Raw genomic sequence first — 14,272 nt, forward strand, 5'->3', positions numbered from 1 at the left:
GAGCAGCAGCCAAATGAGCAGCCCACCCCCATCCAAGGAACAGCAGCTGTGTGAGCAGCATCCCCCAACAGCCAGAGTAGACAACACTAATGAGAAAAGCACCCACCAGAGGAACTGATGCTAACTGAGGAGCAGCCAATTCAGTGACCGCCTTAGGAGCAACCACAGCCACTGCCATACAAGGAGCAGTCCCTGCATGACTTGACATCTAGACCAGTCAGTGAGACCAAAAATGGGTAGACAAAGAAACCCCCAAAGGAAAGAAAAGGAAGAATCACCAGAAAAGCAATTAAGTGAAACAGAGGCAAGCAATATGTCAGAAAAAGAATTCAGAATAAGGGTCATACAGTTCATAAACCAGATAGAAGAAAAAAATCAACATCTTATGTAAGAATCAAGAAGAAATGAAGAGTGATATAGCTTTAATAAAAAACACCATGGCAAGTTTCAACAGTAAAATAAGAGAAACGGAGGACCGAATGAGCGAATTACAAGACAGGAAAGAAAAACACCCAAACTGAACTGCAATTTGAGAAAACAATTAAAAGACAGGAGGAGAGCCTAAAGGAGCTATGGGACAACATGAAATGAAGCAATATACGAATAATAGGGTTGCCAGAACAACAGGAAGAGGAACAAGGGTTAGAAAACTTATTTGAAGAAATAATGTCAGTAAACTTCCCTGATTTGGGGAAGAAAAAAGTCACACAAGCACAAGAGTCCCAAACAAGATAAACCCAAAAAGACCCACACCAAGATAAATCATAATTACAATGGCAAATGTTCAGGATAAAGAGAGAATCTTAAAGGCTGCAAGGGAGAGACAGAAAGTTACATACAAGGAAGCTCCCATTAGATTACCAAATGATTTCTCAACAGAAACACATCAGGCCAAAAAAGAATGGAAGGAAATATACAAAGTGATGCAAAGCAAGGGACTGAATCCAACAATACTCTATCCAGCAAGGCTATCGTTCAAAATTGAAAGGGAAATAAGGAGCTTCACTGAAAAAAAAAAAAAAAAAAAAAACTAAGGGAATTTACCACTACCAAGCCAGCAATGCAAGAAATGCTAAAGGGACTGGTGTAAAAAGGAGAAATAAAAAGGTAAGAAAGAACACAGGAACAAAAAAATAAAAATGGCTACAAACAATTACCTTTCAATAATAACTTTAAACGTAAATGGACTAAATGCTCCAATCAAAAGACATTGAGTGAGTGAATGTATAAAAAAACATGACCCATATATATGCTGTCTACAAGAGACCCACCTCAGAACAAGGGACTCACACAGACTGAAAGTGAAGGGATGGAGAAATACCTTCAGGCAAATGTAAATGAAAAAAAAAAAAGCTGCAGTAGCAATACTTATATCTGACAAAATAGATCTCAAAGTGAAGGCCATAATAGGAGATATGGAAGGCCATTTCATATTACTAAATGGATTGATACAACAAGAGGATATAACCCTGATAAACATATATGCACCCAATGAAGGACCACCCAAATACATAAAAAAAAAAAAAAAAAAAAACTCCTGGGAGATATCAAGGGAGAGATCGACAACAATACAATCATAATAGGGGACTTTAACACACCACTGACATCACTTGATAAATCCTATAGAAAAAAAAATCAGCAAAGAAACAGCAATCCTAAATGACTCACTAGATAAGATGGACTTCATTGACATCCTCAGATCATTTCACCCCAAAGCCATGGAATATATGTGCTTCCCAAGTGCACATGGGACATTTTCAAAAATAGACGACATATTGGATCACAAGCAAAGTGTCCCCAAATTTAAGAAGATTGAAACCATATCAAGCATTTTCTCAGACCACAATGGCATAATATTAGAAATAAACTACAATAAAAACAGCCCTAAAAATTCAAACACTTGGAAGCTCAATAGCATGCTATTAAACAGTGATTGGGTTACCAAAGAGATCAAAGAAGAAATTAAAAACATCCTGGAAATTAATGACAATAAAAACACAACAATGCAAATGCTATGGGACACAATGAAAGCAGTCCTGAATGGTAAGATTATAGCTCTACATGACTACCTCAAAAAACAAGAAACAATGGTAATAAATTATCTAACACTACAATTCAAAGAATTAGAAAGAGAGCAACAAGAAAACCCAGAGTGAGCAGAAGGAAGGAGATAATAAAGATCAGATCAGAAATAAATGACACAGAGACAAAACAAAACAAAACAAAACAAACAAACAAAAACACAAAACAAAACAATACAAAAGATCAATGAAACCAAGAGCTGGTTCTTTAAAAGGATAAACAAAATTGATGAACCTCTAGCCAAGAGCACCAAGAAGCAAAGAGAGAGGACCCAAATAAACAAAATCAGAAATGAAAGAGGCGAAATAACAGCAGATCTCACAGAAATACAAATAATTGTTAAAAAATACTATGAACAACTCTATTCTAACAACCTAGACAACCTGGAAGAATTGGACATATTCCTAGAAAATACAACCTTCCAAAACTCAATCAGGAAGATTCTAAAAATCTCAATAGGTCGATAACTATGGAAGAAATTGAAGCAGTCACCATAAAGCTTCCAGCAAACAAAAGCCCAAGGTCAGATGGCTTCATGGGGGAGTTTTACCAAACAGTCAAGGAAGAACTAAAACCTATCCACCTCAGACTATTCCAAAAAATTCAAGAGGAAGTAACACTCCCAAGCTCATTCTATGAAGCTAGCATTACCCTAATACCAAAACCAGGTAAAGACGACACAATGAAAGAGAATTACAGGCCAATATCCCTCATGAACATAGATGCCAAAATCCTCAACAAAATTCTAGCAAATGGGATCCAGCAGTACATCAGAAAGATCATACATCTTGACCAAGTAGGATTTATCCTTGGGTTGCAAGGATGGTACAATATCTGCATCTCAATAAACGTGATACATCACATAAACAAATTGAGAGATAAAAATCACATAGTCATATCAATTGACGCAGGAAAAGAATTTGACAAAATCCACCACCCTTCTTGATAAAAACTCTCAGCAAGGTGAGAATAGAAGGATCATAGCTCAACGTAATAAAAGCCATATATGACAAACCCACAGCCAACATCATACTCAATGGGCAAAAACTAAAACCATTTCCGCTAAGAACAGGAACAAGACAGGGATGCCCACTCTCACCACTCCTGTTCAACATAGTACTGGAAGTACTAGCCATTGTGATCAGACAAGAAGAATAAATAAAAGGCATCCAAATTGGAAAAGAAGAAGTAAAACTGTCCTTATTCGCAGATGACATGATACTGTACATAGAAAACCCTAAAGACTCCATCAAAAAATTATTAGACTTAATAAATGAATTAGGCAATTTAGCAGGATACAAAATTAATGGCAAAAAATTTATGGCATTTCTATACACCAATAATGAACTTACAGAAAAGAGACTAAACAAGCAATTCCAGTTACCATCACACCAAAAAAATTAAGATACCTAGGAATAAACTTACATAAGGAGGTAAAAAGACTTATATGCGAAAAACTACAGGACACTGAGAAAAGAGATAGCGGAAGACATAAACAGATGGAAGAACATACCCTGTTCATGGATTGGTAGAATCAACATCATTAAAATGTCCATACTACCCAAAGCAATCTATAGATTTAATGCACTCCCCATTAAAATACCAACGGCATATTTCGCATACCTAGAACGAACTTTCCAAAAATTCATCTGGAATAAAATATGACCCCGAATAGCCACAGAAATCCTGAGAAAGAAGAACAAAGTAGGTGGGATCTCAATACCAGATATAAAGCTGTATTACAAAGCCACTGTTCTCAAAACAGCCTGGTACTGGCATAAGAACAGACATATAGATCAATGGAATAGAATAGAGAACCCAGAAATCAACCCAAACCACTGTGCTCAATTAATATTTGACAAAGGAGGCATGGACATACAATGGAGACAAGACAGTCTCTTCAATAAACGGTGTTGGGAAAATTGGACAGATACATGCAAAAAAATGAAACTAGACCACCAACTTATACCATACACAAAAATAAACTCAAAATGGATACAGGACTTAAATATAAGACGGGGAACCATAAAAATACTAGAGGAATCCACAGGCAGCAATCTCAGACATATGCCAAAGCAATTTTATCACTGATACTGCCCCTAGGGCAATGAAAACTAAAGAGAAAATAAACAAATGGGACTACATCAAAGTAAAAAGTTTTTTCATAGCAAAAGAAACCATCAACAAAACAACAAGAAAGCCCAATGCATGGCAGAACATATTTGCCAATGTTATCACCGATAAAAGTTTAATCTCCAACATTTACAGGGAGCTCATACAACTTAACAAAAGGAAGATAAAAAACCCAATAAAAAAATGGGCAACCGACCTAAATAAATACTTTTCAAAAGAGGACATAAGGAAGACCAGGAGACATATGAAAACATGCTCAAAGTCCCTAATCATCCAAGATATGCAAATCAAAATGACAATGAGATAGCATCTCACACCTGTCAGAATGGCTAATCATCAACAAATCAACAAAGGACAAGTGCTGGAGAGGATGCAGAGAAAAAGGAACCCTCATGCACTGCTGCTGGGAATACAAACTGGTGCAGCCACTGTGGAGAACAGTATGGAGTTTCCTCAAAAAACTAAAAATGGAACTGCCACTTGACCCAGTGAGCCCACTTCTAGGAATATATCCCCAAAAAACTAGAAACACCAATCAGAAAGAATATATGCACCCCTATGTTCATAGCAGCACAATTCACTATAGCTAAGATTTGGAAACAGCCCAAGTGCCCACCAGCAGATGATTGGATTAAAAAATTGTGGTAGCCCTAACTGGTTTGGCTCAGTGGATAGAGTGTCAGCCTGCAGACTGAAAGGTCCCAGGTTCGATTCTGGTCAAGGGCATGTACCTTGGTTGCGAGCACATCCCCAGTAGGAGGTGTGCAGGAGACAGATGCTCGATGTTTCTCTCTCATCGATGTTTCTAACTCTCTATCCCTTTACCTTTCTCTCTGTAAAAAATCAATAAAATATATTTAAAAAATATAAAAATATATAAAAAATTGTGGTATATCTACACAATGGAATACTGCACTGTGGTAAAAAAGAAGGAGTTCTTACCATTTGCAACAGCATGGATCGAAGTGGAGAGCATTATGCTAAATAAAATAAGCCAGTCAGAGAAAGGTAAATATCACATGATCTCACTCATTTATGGAATATAATGAACCACAGAAACTGATGAACAAAAACAGATCTAGAGACAGAGAAACATCGATCATACCATCAAACTTCAGATGGAATGCAGGGGAGGGTGAGGGTAAGGGGGAGAGATCAACCAAAGGACTTGTATGCATGCATATAAGCCTAACCAGTGGTCGGCAAACTCATTAGTCAACAGAGCGGCAAACCGCAGCTCACGAGCCGCAGTTTGCTGACCACTGGCCTAACCAATGGACACAAACAACAGGGGGGTGAGGGCATGAGTGAGGTGGATGGGGGGTAATGGGGGAATAAGGGCACATATGTAACACCTTAATCAATAAAGAAATTAAAAACAAAACAAAATGCCATTGGAATTTTGGTAAGGTTTGCATTCAACCAGTGAATGGCTTTGGGTGGTATCAACATTTTAAAACTAACTCTTCTAATCCTAAAACACAGATTCTTATTTATTTGTGTCTTCTTCAATTTCTTTCAATAGTTTGTCATTTTCAAAGTATAGGTTTTTCACCTCTTTGGTTAAATTTATTCCTAGGTATTTTGTGCTTTTTGAAACAATAGTTTTCTTAATATCTTCTTCTGATCATTCATTATTGGTGTATAGAAACACAACAGGTTTATGTATATTGATTTTATATCTTGCATCTTTACTAAATTCACTTATTTGCTCTAATAGTTTCTTGGTAGAGTCTTTAGTGTTTTCTATATTTATTATCAACAATTAGCTCTCCACAAATAAAAAATTTTGGAGGGCTCAGGATTCCACTTAATAAGCTAAGAAACCTAAAACAACAGTCAAGAAGAATATGTGCACCCCTATGTTCATAGCAGTGCAATTTACAATAGATAAACAGCCCAAGTGCCCATCAGTAGATGAGTAAATAAAAAAAGATGTGGTACATTTACACCATGGAATACTATGCAGCTATTAAACAGAAGGATCTCGTACCCTTTGAGACAATATGTAGGGACCTGGAGAGTATTGTGCTAAGCAAAATAAGCCATTCAGAGAAAGACAAGTATCACATGATCTCACTCATATGTAGAATCTAATGAACAAAATAAACTGATGAACAAAATAGATCCAGATACATAGAAGCATGAAACAGAATGACAAATCTCTGAGAGAAGATGGGAGTGGGTGCATGGGTAGGGAGAGATTAACTGGGAAATTTATAGGCATATATGCATAGCCCATGGACACAGACAATAGTTTAGTGAAGGCAGGGGAAGGTGTGGGGTGGAGGATGCCAATGGGTCGGGGGCGGGGGGGGGTGAGGAAGGGCAAACATCTGTAATTCTTTAAACAGTAAAGACAAATTAAAAAAAAAAAAAACTACCCACAAAGAAAAGCCCAGGCCCAGATGTCTTCACTAATGAATTTACCAAACATAGGCACGATAGGAATAATCAAACCTGATATTGGAGAAATGTATATTTTATCCTATCAGCAATGAGCTGCTAAAGGTTAGAAGAGTTGAATAACATGATAAGGGCAGGGTCAAGTTCCTCTTTCAAACAGAGATGCTGCTAAACTACTACTGGAGTCACCAACACTACTAACCTGGGTAAAGCCAGGCTGCCTCTAGATCTCTTGAGCACAGGTTCCATGGCATTTACTGCTTGACTGGACATTTAATATAAAGATATAAAAAGCAGTCCTATATCCTATATTCAAGAATCACCTGCAACAGACCTTAATATCATCCACCTGTCTAGAAATTACTCTGAAGGTACATTATGCTAGTATGGAATGGGCAGCTCACTGCTGCCTCAGGAAACTGGTGTCACTTTGGCTAAATCAGTCCAAACTTGCTTTCACAATGTTTTAGTAAAGAACCAAAATTACTCAGAATAATGTGACCAAAGTTCATGTCAAACCATGACCATAGCCATTACCCAAGATTGTCTTATATATTATAGACTCCAAAATGAGATTTCTATCTGAGGGAAGCAGTTAACCTCCCCTAAATAAATGGCCTTTTTGGGATATTGATTATTTCAAGTTGGTTATTTTTGAAAAGAAAGACTAGGAAAAACCTTTGACCTACCTAAGACAATTTAGATAGAGGACCTGCTCCAGAAAGGGAGCTATCTGGATCTCATTTGAATATGGATGTGAAATTCCTCAACAAAATAATAACAAACTAAATTCAGATACTTATAGGAAGAATTATACACTATCACAAAATAGGATTTATCCTAGGAGCGCAATGTTGGTTCAACATCTGAAAATCAATTAATTACTACATAATTAGTGTAATAAAAATTTAAAAAATGACATTATCATCTCTGCTATGGACCAGATTACAGTAAGTACCCCCCTCCATTCAAATTCATATGTTGAAAGCCTAACCCCCCAATGTAATGGTATTTGGAGATGGGGCTTGTACGAGGTAATTTGGTTTAATAAGCTCATGAGGGAGGGGCTTTCATGATGGGATTAGTGCTCTTATAAGAAGAGACACCAGATAATTTGGTCTTTCTTTCTTCCCCTTGTGAAGATACAGTGAGAAGGTGGGTGTCTGTAAGCCAGAAAGAAAGTTCTTATCAGAACCTACCCATGCTAGCACCCTGATCTCAGATTTCCACCCAGTAGAACTGTGATAAAATAATTTTCTGTTGTTAATGCCAAAAAAAGAAGCTTCAGCAGCACAATGGGACAAAAATCCTGAGAAGAACTGCACAAAATGAATAGGATAAACGGTTTCTCTTTTCCTGCATTATTCCATTCCCCAGACTGGCACAGCTCAGCACCAACAGGGAACCCTCTGACTCAAAAGTGTTCCCCTGACTGAATGAGCCAGAACAGGATGAGTGAACAGCTATCTCAGCTTTTCAGAGCACTGCACGAAGGACTCACTCCGTAATAGTCACAGTTATCTTGAGAAAGAACAAAGCTTGAGGCTTTACACTTCCTTATTTCAAACAATATTACAAAGCTTTAGTAATCAAAACAGTACGGTATTGGCATAAGAATAGACACATAGATCAATGGAACATAAATAAGAGCCCAGGAATAACACCATGCATATAAAATCAACTGATATTTGACAAGGAAGCCAATTATACACAATAAGAAAATATTAGTATCTTCAATAAATAGTGTTTTGAAAACTGAATATTAACATGAAAAAAGAATGAAATTGGACCTCTATCTTACACCACTCACAAAAAAATAACTGAAAATTGGTTAAGGACTTAAACCTAATATCTGGAACTGTAAAACTCTTAGGAGAAATCATAGGAGGGAAATATTTTGCATTGGTCTTAGCACTGCTTATTTACATATGACACCAAAAGGAGCAAAAATAAAAAGTGCTGAAAAATAAATACTATATGATATCACATATATGTAGAATCTTAAAAAACCCAAATTGTAAAAACAAATAGTAAAATGGTGATTATCAGGCCTGGGAGGTGAGGGGGATAGGAGATAAGATGTTTAAAGGTACATACTTACAACTAGTAGATAAATAAGTCCTGGAGATCCAAAGCAATGGAGGAAAGATGGTCTCTTCAATGAATGATGTTGAGAAATTTGGCCAGGTACATGCAAAAAATAAATAAAGAAATAAAGAAACTAGACCACCAACTTACACCATACACAAGAATAAACTCAGAATGGATAAATGACTTGAATGTAAGTCACAAAACCATAAAAATCCTAGAAGAAAATATAGTCAATAAAATCTCAGATATTTCCTGTAGCAGTATTGTCACTGATACATCTAGGGCAAGATAAAAAAAGAAAACATAAACAAAATAAAAAGTTTCTGCACAACAAAAGAAACCATCAACCAAATGGAAAGAGAATCCACTATATGGGAGACATATTTGTCAATGATACATCAGATGAGGGGTTAATTTCTAAAATATATAAAGAACTCATACAACTCAACACCAGGAAGATAAATAATCCAATAAAAAGTGGGCATAATACCTGAATATACACTTCTACAAAGAGAAATACAGATGGCCAATAGACATATTAAAAAATTCTCAGCATCACTAATCATCAGAGAGATGCAAATTACAATGACAATGAGGTATCACCTCACACCTGCCAGAATGGCTACTAGCAATAAATCAACAAACACTGGTAGGGATACTAACTGGTACAGCCACAGTGGAAAATACTATGGAATTTCCTAAAAAAATTAAAAATGGAACTGCCTTTTGACCCAGTGACCCCACTTCTGGGAATATATGCTAAGAATCCAAAAACACTAATCAGAAAGTATATATTCACCCATATTTTCATAGCAGCACTATTTTCAATAGCTAACATCTTGAAATAGCCCAAGTGCCCATCAGTAGATGAGTGAATAAAAAAGCTGCAGTACATTTACACAATGTAATACTATGCAGCTATAAAAAAGAAGGATCTCTTATTATTTGTGACAGCATGGATGGTCCCAGAGATTATTATGCTAAGCAAAATAAGCCAGTAAAAGAAAGACAAATACTACATGGTCTCACTTATATGTGGAATCTAATGAACAAAATAAATTAATAAATAAAATAGGTCCAGAGGCATGGATACATGGAACAGACTGACAGATCTTAGAGGGGAGGAGATTGGGGGAATGGGAAGAGATTAATCAAAGAACATACATGTATATATTCATAGCCTATGGAAACAGACAACAGTCTGGTGATGGACTGGAGTGGGGAAGGGGCTGGGTAGATTGGGGAAAAGGGTGGAAAAGTGGGGGACATCTATACTAATAAAAGAGAAAGATGCAAATTGACTGTACCTCTGCTATGCCCACCAGCCAATCAGGAGTGGGTATGCAAATTAACCCCAAAGATGGCAGATTAATTTGCATATGCAGGCATCCAGCAGCCTGGATCCTGGGAACATCCTTGGAACCCAGGCTGCTCGGAGCCTGTAGGCCTGCATGTAGGCCCTGAGCTACTGGGGTCCCAGAACGCCCCTGGCCACTCCTAGCCTACCAGCCTTGGCGCAGATCGGCCAGGGGCGGGTGGCAGAGGCTTGAGCAGGGCCTAAGCGGAGCCAGGGGGCCCTGCCTAAGCTGAGGCAGAGGCTTGAAGGGAGCTGAGGGGGCCTGCCCAAGCCATGGCAGAGGCTTGATGGGAGCCAGGGGGCCTTCCCAAGCTATGGCAGAGTCTTGAGCAGGGCCTGAGTGGAGCCGGGGTGCCCTGCCCAAGCCACGGCAGAGGCTTGAGGAGAGCTGGGGGTCCCTGCCCAAGCCACAGCAGCGGCTTGAGCGGAGGGAGGAGGGCCACCCTCCCCAAGCCATGGTGGAGGCTTGAGCAGGCAGAGGGGGGGGTGCTAGCCTCAGCTTGCCAGCAGTCCTGCTTCTGCACATGAGCTGCAGAGGAAACACTTTTTCTGACTGCTCATTGGCTAAGCTCCCTGTATGCCTCTGGTAATGTTCTTGGTAACTTGGGTAATAAGAATCCAAAAAGGTGATCTAGGGTTTTTCCACCTCACTCCTGGAGGAAAAAACGAAGGTCCGCTGCTGGAGGACTAAGAAATGTCATATCCTGCCCTAGCGGGTTTGGCTCAGTGGATAATTCCTCGGACTGCTGGCTGCAGGGTCAGGGTTCAATTCTGATCAAGGGCATGAACCTAGGTTTCAGGTTCCTCCCTGGCCGGGGCCCAGGTCAAGGCTCATGCAGGAGGCGACCAATCAAAGTGTTCCTCTCACTTTGATGTTTCTCTCTGTCTTTCCCTTTCTCTTCCACATTCTCTAAAAGTCAATGGAAACATATCCTCAGGTGAGGATAAAAAAAAAAGAAAGAAATGTCATATCCTATGAAAGACACATCTTGAAAATGCCTAAAGAAAGTTGGCATTTTTTCATGGTGAAGGGACTGGAGTCTGTGTTGATGAAAACACCTTGGGGGCTGCAGTGGCTGGCAGTGGCTGCAGCAGTGGGGTGATAGGGCTGACGCCTTCCCCTGATCAGCCCAGTTGCCTCGAGCAGAGGGAGGCCAGACTGGGGTATAGGCCCACTCCCCAAGGGGAGTGTGCCTAAGCCGTCAGTAGGACATTCCCTGAGGGCTCCCAGTCTGTGAGAGGGGGCAGGCTGGGCTGAGGGACCCTTCCCCCTGCCCCAGTTCACCAATTTTGTGCACCAGGCTTCTAGTCTATAATAAAAAAAGAAATAAAGAGAGCCATATTTACTCATCTTGTCTGTTTTTACTTAAGATAAAATCCATGTCTAGTGATATAATAACTTCTAATTTTTTAAGTGAAGATGGAAATTTAGATTTTTATCTGAACTTACCTACTTTGTAAGGAGGTAAAGTTTATTTTCTCTTTCTAATTCAGAAGCAATATTGTGTACAAATTGCTAGGTTTGTATTTTTTTAGGTTTGTATTTTTTAAACATATTTATTAAAAATAATTGACATAAAATCTACCCACTTACATTTTACATTCAATGACTTTAATATACATACTAGAGGCCTAGTGCATGAAATTCGTGCATGGGGGGGGAGGGGGTTACCTCAGCCCAGCCTGCACCCTCTCCAATCTGGGACCCCTCGAGGGATGTCCCACTGCCCACTTAGGTGGGATCGGGCCTAAACAGGCAGTCGGACATCCCTATCACAATCCAGGACTGCTGGCTCCCAACTTCTCGCCTGCCTGCCTTCCTGATTGCCCCTAACCGCTTCTGCCTGCCAGCCTGATCACCCCCTAACCACTCCCCTGCCAACCTGATTGATGCCTAACTTCTCCCCTGCCAGCCTGTTTGCCCCTAACTGCCTTCCCCGGGAGGCCTGGTCACCCTTAACTGCCCTCCCCTGCAGGCCTGGTCTCCCCCAACTGCCCTCCCCTGCTTGCCTGATCACCCACAACTGCCCTCCCCTGCTGGCCATCTTGTGGTGGCCATCTTGTGTCCACATGGGGGCAGGATCTTTGACCACATGGGGGCAGCCATCTTGTGTGTTGGAGTGATGGTCAATCTGCATATTACTCTTTTATTAGATAGGATGGAGGCCTGGTTCACGGGTGGGGGCCAGCTGGTTTGCCCTGAAGGGTGTCCCGGATCAGGGTGGGGGTTCCCTTGGGGCGTGGGGCGGCCTGGGCAAGGGGCCTGTGGTGGTTTGTAGGCCGGCCACGCCCCCTGGCAACCCAAGCAGAGGCCCTGGTATCTGGGGTTTATGTATCTTCTACAATTGAAACTTTGTAGCCTGGAGCGGAGTCAAGCCTTCTGCTTCATCCGAGGCTAGCCGGCAGCCATTTCTGTTGGGATTTATTTATCTTTTATAATTGAAACTTTGTAGCCTTAAGCAGAGGCCTGGGCCGGCAAGGTCTGCAGAAGCTTGGCTTCCTCCATCGCCGCGGGCAACCCTAGCCTCCTGCTCTTTCCAGCTCCATGGCTGCCACCATTTCTGTTTGGGTTTATTTATCTTCTATAATTGAAACTTTGTAGCCTTGAGTGGATGTGTAGGATGGCAAGGACAGGCGGAAAGCTTGGCTTCCTCCATTGCCAGGAAACCCAAGCCTCTCTCCTGCTCTCTGTGGCTGTAGCCATCTTGGTTGGGTTTATTTGCATATTCACTCCTGATTGGCTGGTGGGCATGGCTTGTGGGTGTAGCAGAGTGGTGGTTAATTTGCATATTACTCTTTTATAAGATAGGAGTAGAGGCCCAGTGCACAAAATTCGTATATGGAGGGGTGTTCTCTCAACCCAGCTTTCACCCTCTCCAATTGGGGACCCACAAGGATTGGGCCTAAACCAGCAGTTGGACATCCCTCTCACAATCTGGGACTGCTGGCTCCTAACTGTTCACCTGCCTGCCCGCATGATTGCCCCTAACTGCCTCTGCCTGCCAGCCTGATCACCCCTAACTGCCCTGCCCTGCTGGCATGGTTGCCCCTAATTGCCTGTGCCTGCTTGCCTGATCGCCCCTAACTGCACTCCCCTGCAGGCCTGATCTTGCCCCCAAGTACATTCCTCTGCTGGCCAATTTGGTTCTGATTGGTCGGTTTTATGCCAGTCAGCATCAGAAGCTCTGCCTCCTAGGCAGCCATTGGCTCCCCACAACACACACATTTGGTTCTGATTGATCAGTGTCTATGCCAGTCAGTGTCAGAAGCTCCACCTCCTAGGCAGTCATTGGTTCTTCACAGCACCCACATTTGATTCTGTTTGGCCAGTTACTATGCCAATTAACATCAAAAGCTCTGCCTCCTAGGCAGCCATTGGTTCTTCACAGCACCCACATTTGCTTCTGATTGGTAGGTTCCTATGCCAGTCAGTGTCTCTGGGCATATCAATGGGCCCTGATTAGAAAGGCAGGGCTTATCAGCAGCCCCAGTGGAGGCCTGGAGAGAAATGGAGGCACAGCTGCTGGCCAGACTGGGAGAAAAGAGAGAGGCAAGTGCTGATCAAAAGCTGCCACAGAGGCAATGGATTAGTCCCTGCTTCTCTCTTCAGGCCTCTCTCTGGTCCTGATTCAAAGCCCCCTCAGCAGTCAGTGCTGGTGCACTGCACCTGCAGCAGAAGCAGTCAGCACTGGTTTGTCACGGCAACCCAGTGCTGACTGCAGGACTGACTTCTGGTTGGTCGAGCCTCAGTTGTTACTGGTCATTATGACCCAGGGTTTTTATATATTAGGATCAGAGATGTGCAACCATCATAACAATCTAAAAATCAAATACATTTGTCACACTCAAAATAATGTCTGCATTTGGCAGCATTCACTCCTCATTTCTTTTATACTCTGCCCTGGCAAGCAATCACTAATATGGTTGGTCTCTATTAATTTGCTGGAAAGTTCATGTAAATGTAACCATGCAATGTGTGGCCTTTATGCCTACCCACTTTCAAGCATGATGTTTTTAAGTTTCAACCACCTTATAACATGTATCATTATTTCATCTTTTATGGCTAAATAACATTCCATAACATGGACATATGACATTTTATTTATCTATTGATGTAATAATCTGTAATATTCTTAAATTGTAAGATGACTTAATATTAGGTTATTAGAAAAGAAAAACTGTCATATTAAATGACCCCAAACT

This window comes from Plecotus auritus (genome assembly GCF_963455305.1).
Source record: "Plecotus auritus genome assembly, chromosome: X".
NCBI lineage: Eukaryota > Metazoa > Chordata > Mammalia > Chiroptera > Vespertilionidae > Plecotus > Plecotus auritus.